The sequence below is a fragment of the Pristiophorus japonicus genome, unplaced genomic scaffold, assembly GCF_044704955.1.
Source record: "Pristiophorus japonicus isolate sPriJap1 unplaced genomic scaffold, sPriJap1.hap1 HAP1_SCAFFOLD_42, whole genome shotgun sequence".
NCBI lineage: Eukaryota > Metazoa > Chordata > Chondrichthyes > Pristiophoridae > Pristiophorus > Pristiophorus japonicus.
In genome coordinates this window covers 6084499-6091682 of record NW_027254090.1, presented here as the reverse complement: position 1 = coordinate 6091682, position 7184 = coordinate 6084499, and the positions used below count along the sequence as shown (strand labels likewise).

At 46.5% G+C, this 7184-nt stretch overlaps 1 non-coding gene across 1 annotated transcript; it reads right to left on the bottom strand.

Annotated features, from left to right (window-relative positions):
- Positions 1 to 331: 331 nt before the first annotated feature.
- On the bottom strand, positions 332 to 403 carry trnaq-uug (transfer RNA glutamine (anticodon UUG)). Its single transcript has one exon. It is a non-coding gene; the product is annotated as a tRNA-Gln (tRNA).
- Between the last annotated feature and the right edge of the window lie 6781 nt (positions 404 to 7184).

Sequence of the window (7184 nt, the reverse complement as noted above, 5' to 3'; positions counted from 1 at the left end):
TAAATGCTTGGCATGAAACGAAAATGCTAATTTTTTCGAGTACAAAACATGCAGTGCCTGCATTTCAAAAAGCGTTGCTTTTATTCATCCTGCTGAAAGCATATTGCACATATAATCTCAGCACACATTGTGCAGGTAAAGGCAGCATTAGATAAAAACACTGGTTTATCCTCCGCTGATTTGTAACAGGTAACTGATGGTTGAACACACGATTTGACAACGAGACTCGCAGATCAAGCATCACTGACAAAGTCAACACAACTGCCCCCCAACACTAGGTGTCTTTCACTTGTTTGTCCCAAATTTTGAGCCACAGGGACAACACGAGTTGAAGATCCACTGAGATTTGAACTCAGATCACTGGATTCAAAATCCAGAGTGCTCACCATTACACCATGGAACCAACCACACAAAAAACTTTGAAACAGTTCTCAAAAACAAAAAAATCATCTCCAACATTACACTTTGGCTCGGCCTTTTCTCATGTTTCATGTCAGTTTCCCTTCTTTACGCTCTGCTAATTATCGACGCAGAGCAATTCACACAGATGCCGTCGAGTAGCTGTTTCTGTTTCTCACTGTTCATCACAGCTTGTACTTCAGTCTTGCCAGGTAAAAAGTGCATTGGCATTGCAATGCATTCATGTAAAATGCTTGGCATGAAAAGAAAATGCAACGTTTTGTCGAGTGCGAAGGTTCACCAGACTGATTCTCGTGATGGCAGGACCGACATATTAGGAGAGACTGGATCGACTGTGACTTTATTCACTGGAGTTTAGAAGAATGAGAGGGGATCTCATAGAAACATATAAAATTTTGATGGGACTGGACAGGTTAGATGCAGGAAGAATGTTCCCAATATTGGGGAAGTCCAGAACCATGGAACACAGTCTCGGAATAATGGGTAAGCCATTTAGGACCGAGATGAGGAGAACCTTCTTCACTCAGAAAGTTGTTAACCTGTGCAATTCACTGCTGCAGAGAGTTTTTGATAACAGTTCATTGGATATATTCAAGAGGGAGTTAGATGTGGCCCTGACGGCTAAAGGGATCAAGAGGTATGGAGACAAAGCAGGAATTGTGTACTGAGGTGAATGATCAGCCATGATCTTATTGTGTGATGGTGCAGGCTCGAAGGGCTGAATGGCCTACTCCTGCAAGTATTTTCTATGTTTCGATGTTTCTATGAAGTGCCTGCATTTCAAAAAGCGTTGCTTTTATTCATCCTGCGGAATGCATATTGCACAGATAATCTCAGCACACATTGTGCAGGCAAAGGCAGCATTCGACGACAAAGTGATTTCTCCTCCGCTGATTTGTAAAAGGTAACTGATTGTTGAGCAGACGATTTGACAACCAGACTTGTGGATCAAGCATCAATGACAAAGGCAACAAAACTTCCCTCCAGCACCAGGTATCTTTCACTTGTTTGTCCCTAAATTTCAGCAGTTGGGACAACAAGCATTCAGGTTCTACTGAGATTTGCACTCAGATAATTGGATTTAAAGTCCAGAGTGCTCACCATTACACCATGGAACCAACTACAGCAAAATCTTTGAAACATTTCTCAAAAACAGCAAAATCATCTCCAACATTACACTTTGGTTCGGCCTTTTTTTATCTCTCGTGGCAGTGCCTGTATTTCAAAAAGCGTTATTTTTGTTCATCTTGCTGAATGCATATTGCACAGATAATCTCAGCACACATTGTGCAGGTAAAGGCAGTATTTTAGACAATAAACTGATTTCTCCTCCGCTGATTTGAAACAGGTAACTGATGGTTAGCAACATAGAAACATAGAAGAAAACAGATGCAGGAGTAGGCCATTCGGCCCTTCGAGCCTTCCCCGCCATTCTATAATATCATGGCTGACCATTCCTTCAGTACCCCTATCCTGCTTTCTCTCCATACCCCTTGATCCCCTTAACCGTAAGAGCCATATCTAACTCCCTCTTGAATATATCCAATGAACTGGCATCAACAACTCTCTGCGGCAGGAAATTCCACAGGTTAAGAACTCTCTGAGTGAAGAAGTTTCTCCTCATCTTGGTCCTAAATGGCCTACCCCTTATCCTAAGACTAGAACCCCTGGTTCTGGACTTCCCAAACATCGGGAACATTCTTCCTATATCTAACCTGTCCAGTCCCGTCAGAATCTTATACGTTTCGATGAGATCCCCTCTCATCCTTCTAAACTCCAGTGAATGAACACACGATTTGCCAACGAGACTTGTCAATCAAGCATCAATGACAAAGGCAACAAAACTGCCCACCAGGTGTCTTTCATCTGTTTGTCCCAAATTTTCAGCAGCTGGGACAACAAGCATTCAGGTTCCCCCAAGATTTGAACTCAGATCGCTGAATTCAGAGTCCTTACCATTACACCATGGAACCAACAATGCAAAAATTATTTGAAACATTTCTCAAAAACAATAAAATCATCTCCAACATTACACTTTGGCTCAGCCTTTTCTCTTCCATAGTGTTCCCCTCTTTACGTTCTGCTAATTATCGATGCAGACCAATTCACACAGATGCCGTCGAGGCTTTGGGTTCTCAAGTGCCTGTTTTTGTTTCACACTGTTCATCACAGCTTGTACTTCAGTCTTGCCAGGTAAAAAGTGCATTGGCATTGCAATGCATTAATGTAAATGCTTGGCATGAAAAGAAAATGCAATTTTTTTCGAGTACAAAACATGCAGTGCCTGCATTTCAAAAAGCGTCGCTTTTATTCATCCTGCTGAAAGCATATTGCACAGATAATCTCAGCACACATTGTGCAGGTAAAGGCAGCATAAGATAAAAAACTGGTTTATCCTCCGCTGATTTGTAACAGGTAACTGATGGTTGAACACACGATTTGACAACTGGACTTGCAGATCAAGTATCACTGACAAAGGCAACAAAACTGCCCACCAACACCAGGTGTCTTTCACTTGTTTGTCCCAAATTTTCAGCAGCTGGGACAGCATGAATTGAGGTTCCACCACAATGTGAACTCAGATCACTGGTTTACTGAGTCCAGAATGCTCACCATTACACCATGGAACCAATCATGCCAAAGCTTTTGAAACATAGAAACATCGAAACATAGAAACATAGAAAATAGGTGCAGGAGTAGGATTGCAAAAATTCGTTGGACAACCCCCCAGTGTGTGGAATCATTGGAAAGGAAATTTAATTTGGAACAATCAACCAGAAAGTTTGGGATCTTACAGTGCACATGGAAGAAACTACGAGTTTTAATCAAATTTGGGATTTTACAAGGCAGATTGGGTCCGTGTGGAAAGGGCTGAGAACTAAAGGATCGTTCAAAGAAAGCAGTTTGGGTATTGAAGCTGTCTGGGATATTGAAGCTGAACAAATTGTCTGGGGAATTGTGTAAACTCGAAAACCCATCTCCCTGGGGGACATTAACATAGCAACAATCAACCCAGAGATAGCCAGCCATCACTCTGAGCAGGAAACCCATCCAGCGTATACATAATGACAATGGCCCATCCAGCCCGCATGGAAAACCCAGGCCTAGGCAGACATTGCAAATACCAAAAATCTAATTTTCCCGATCAATTAACAAATTCAAAAGATCGACACATCCGAGACAGGTTACCATTAATGGGCCCGCCAAAATATAGCAAAGAGATATCAAGCACGCCAAAATTAAAACAAAGAATCGGGGCTCATTTGTCACGCAGATTAGAACGGCTCCCAAAGTATAACTGGGTCCCTGTTTTTTAACAAAAGAAGGAGAACGGGAAGGAGGGAAAAAGGAGAGAGATCGCTGCAGCAGTTTGTAACAAGCCTTCCAGAGAGCTTGCTGCACAGCCTCCTATACAGCTCTTCTGAGCTCCGACAATTTCAGCCTCGACGACACTCCTGGACCACACTGCCCTGCTACCGAAGGAGAAGGAAGAAAATCATCACAGCAGAGAAAGCAGTTCCCAGTAACTTCGGACATCATCATCGTGGCAGCAACTGACCACAGCCAATGTGGTAACATCGAAAACACCGCGATCGACAAATTCTAAGAACAAAAGTCCTCAAGAAGAAACCGAAGCTTCGAAAGTTTCCCCTCTACAATCTGTTCCTCGATACCAACAGGTGAAACATTACACAAAAGAACTTTAAAACCTACTGCTGACGGAAGAAAGTGGGTACTCACCCCATAAATCCAATACGCACCCTACCGCATCAGCGGACACCACCCAACTGAAGACTTCGCAGTAAGAAGTCTTCCACGAGGCTCGGGGTACGGCAAGCAGAACTTACAGAGTCCAGCGAACCTCGAAACTGCAAACCATCGCCAACTGACAATAAGAGGATTGGTGAGCATAATCCCTGTTTGCCCTCGAGTTTCACCGAGTCAGAGTTAGGCATTGGGAGGTGGGAGGTGTATTATTTTTCTGTAACACCTTTAAAGTGTGATAAGTGTTTTTTTATTCTAGTAATTACAAGCTCGACATTTTACGTTCTTGCTCTGAATAAAATTGAGGTTCTTTGCACCAAAACCAGTTGTTTCTTGCACTTTGTCACATTCCCAAATAAATCCAAAGTCTAGAACCCAGATAGTGCGAGCGATTCAAACCGCTCAGAAGGTCAGAGGTGAACCTCACCCCACACACCACGCCCGACAGAATGGCAACCACGGCAGGACTTTGGTGTAAAGGATGTGATGCAGAGATTGCTGTTTTGGAGGAAAGAACAAAGATGGAAGAGAGGATTTCCTCCTATGTGTAAAATAAGTGAATGTCACTCAGGAATGGGTGCTTGGTCTGTTGCGCGCTGAGCGTTCAGGAGACGCTGCGGCCCAGTGGACAGCCAGCAAGTACCAAAAGGAATCAGTAGAAAAGGCAATTTGGTTGTCCTGACGACAGCAACAGGTCCAACCCCTTGATAAGAACATCGAGTCACTGCAGGCAGAACGATGTGAATGTGCAGAAACATCACATGACAGGGCTATGGCAGAAGAAAGCTGTGGGAGAACTCCGTAAACTAAAACATGGAAAGACACAGCGAATGGAAAGGTTCAAAAACAGTAAGGACTGTTTTCAGTGTCAGGTTACCGAGGCGAAGAATAATGAAAAGATACTGTGGGAGGAAAACACTCGCCTCACCCTTCAAGTAAAAGAGCTGGAGGATAAGTTAAGAGACGTACAGCAGTTCATAAAGTAGCCAGCACTAATGGGTTTGAGTCAGGAGACCACGGTCCCTGCCAGCAACAAACAAAACTTTCACCCTTGCTCTGTGCAAGGCAAAAGGCAAGGTATTCCTAATAAACCCGGGTATGGCCCGGGTAAACCTGGAAGAGAAGGAGGAAACTATTCAACCACCACCTGTGGTGCCGGTGACTATACCGGTTCGGCAGCAGGAGGGTGAACGAGTTGTGGGGCGGACAGGGATAGCGGACCACCACCACCTGTGGCACCGAGTTTCAGCTTGGCTTGGCAGCAGGGAGGAGGGGCAGGCGAGCCAGAACAGGAATGGCCAGAACCAGGGCCAATGTGCCCGGTCCGGCAACAAATGTTTGGCCCGCCCACCGGTGCTGGGGGTCTGGGGCCCCTGGAAAGTCAGTTTGAGGTTCCCCAACACGACCCAACAGCTCAGGGCTATGATAAGTCACCTGGGAAAGCTCACCCCAAAGGGGGACACCTCGGTCCACTTTATGGAAGTGGAACAGGCAGGGGATATTAACGGGTGTGATGATGCTGAGATAGCAAATATGCACCTCCTCTCACTGGACGGCAAGCTGTACCAGTCCCTCTCTGCCGAGAGCAAAAGGGGGCAAAGGACATGTGCCGCTGTCCAGGAAGATATTCTAGAAGCCATGGACTGTAATGAAGTGAATCCCAACAGTGCAGCTCACAGGGAAAACCCGACAGGTTTTCGCAGACAGGCTGTGGCCTGTGTACCAGAGCGTCTGTGGAGGGGACCTCGACCGGAATCACCTAAGCCGGGATGAGAGAGCCCACTGGCTCCGAAGCCTGATGGCAAACAATTTACCACGTATAAGGACAAAGGCTGAGGCCTGGTTTGACCCGAGAAATCCCCAGGCCACCGAACAGGGAGTGGTCAGGGAACTGACCCGAGCCTACTGGAACGGCAGGGGGATGGAAGAGCACCCACCCAAGGGAAGGGTCCTCGAAATCAGACCTAGTCAGGACAAGAGGGAATGGTGCCACGACGGGGGCAACCCCTCCGGTACTAAACGTACCTGTTTTGGGTGCGGAAAGTGTGGGCACTGGAGAAAGGATTGTAGAAACCCATGGAAGAGTAGCACAGGGAAGAGTTCTCCTGCCCCTGCCCAAAAGACCGAGACGGAAAACCAGCCCCTCCCCACACGTTTGATACCTTTCTGACCGCGCTGCGAACAATGCTGGATGGCTCTGGGAGGGTAGCCACCGCCACCGGTACCGAAATCCCATCTGCCCCATCCCAGCCAAAACAGTGACTAGAATAGACACAGCCTGTTTCCCTGTGTTCCCTCGAGTAAGAGTGGGGAAGACCGACCGTTCAGATGGAAGTGGAGAAGATGAAAGGGACTGACCTGCTGGATACCGGTGCATCAAGCACCCTTGTCTATGTAAATAACCCCGACGCCTCACCTCTGTCTAACGGGGTCCCCTAGAGCTTGGTGGGTTTCACAGGCACTGAGCAGGTTGGCTCATTCTCCGTTCCGCTCTCTGTTCATTTAGGAACACTCCACACCAAGTGGACTTGTGTCCTGATGAAGTGGGAACAGGAAGGGAGAGGGATCCTGAGGGCTGACTTTATTCTAGGCCACGGGATCCTAGTGGATTTAAGAAATGACTGTCTTTGGGGGTCAGTCTGTACGGGACAGGAGAGTGAGGTAATGGTTATATCAGTAAAACGGGGAAAGGGGACAGTGTGCACCATGAAGCCAAAGGAGTGTTACGACCGTGAATCCCTGGTCAGTAACACTCCGATGGAGTACCAAGAGTATCCAAGGGCAAACCTTGCAGCTTTTGCCACTCACAAACACGACTGTGGGAGGATAAACGTGGTCGAGGTTAGCATAGATGGGGACCCTATGACCCGACCGTAGAAACAGTATAACTTCCCCAGGGAGGCGGAGGCAGACATGGAAACAGCCTTGGGTTCTTTAGTGAAACAGGGGTATTGAGACCAATAGCTACCCATGTGAACTCTCCGTTGTGGCCGGTTAAG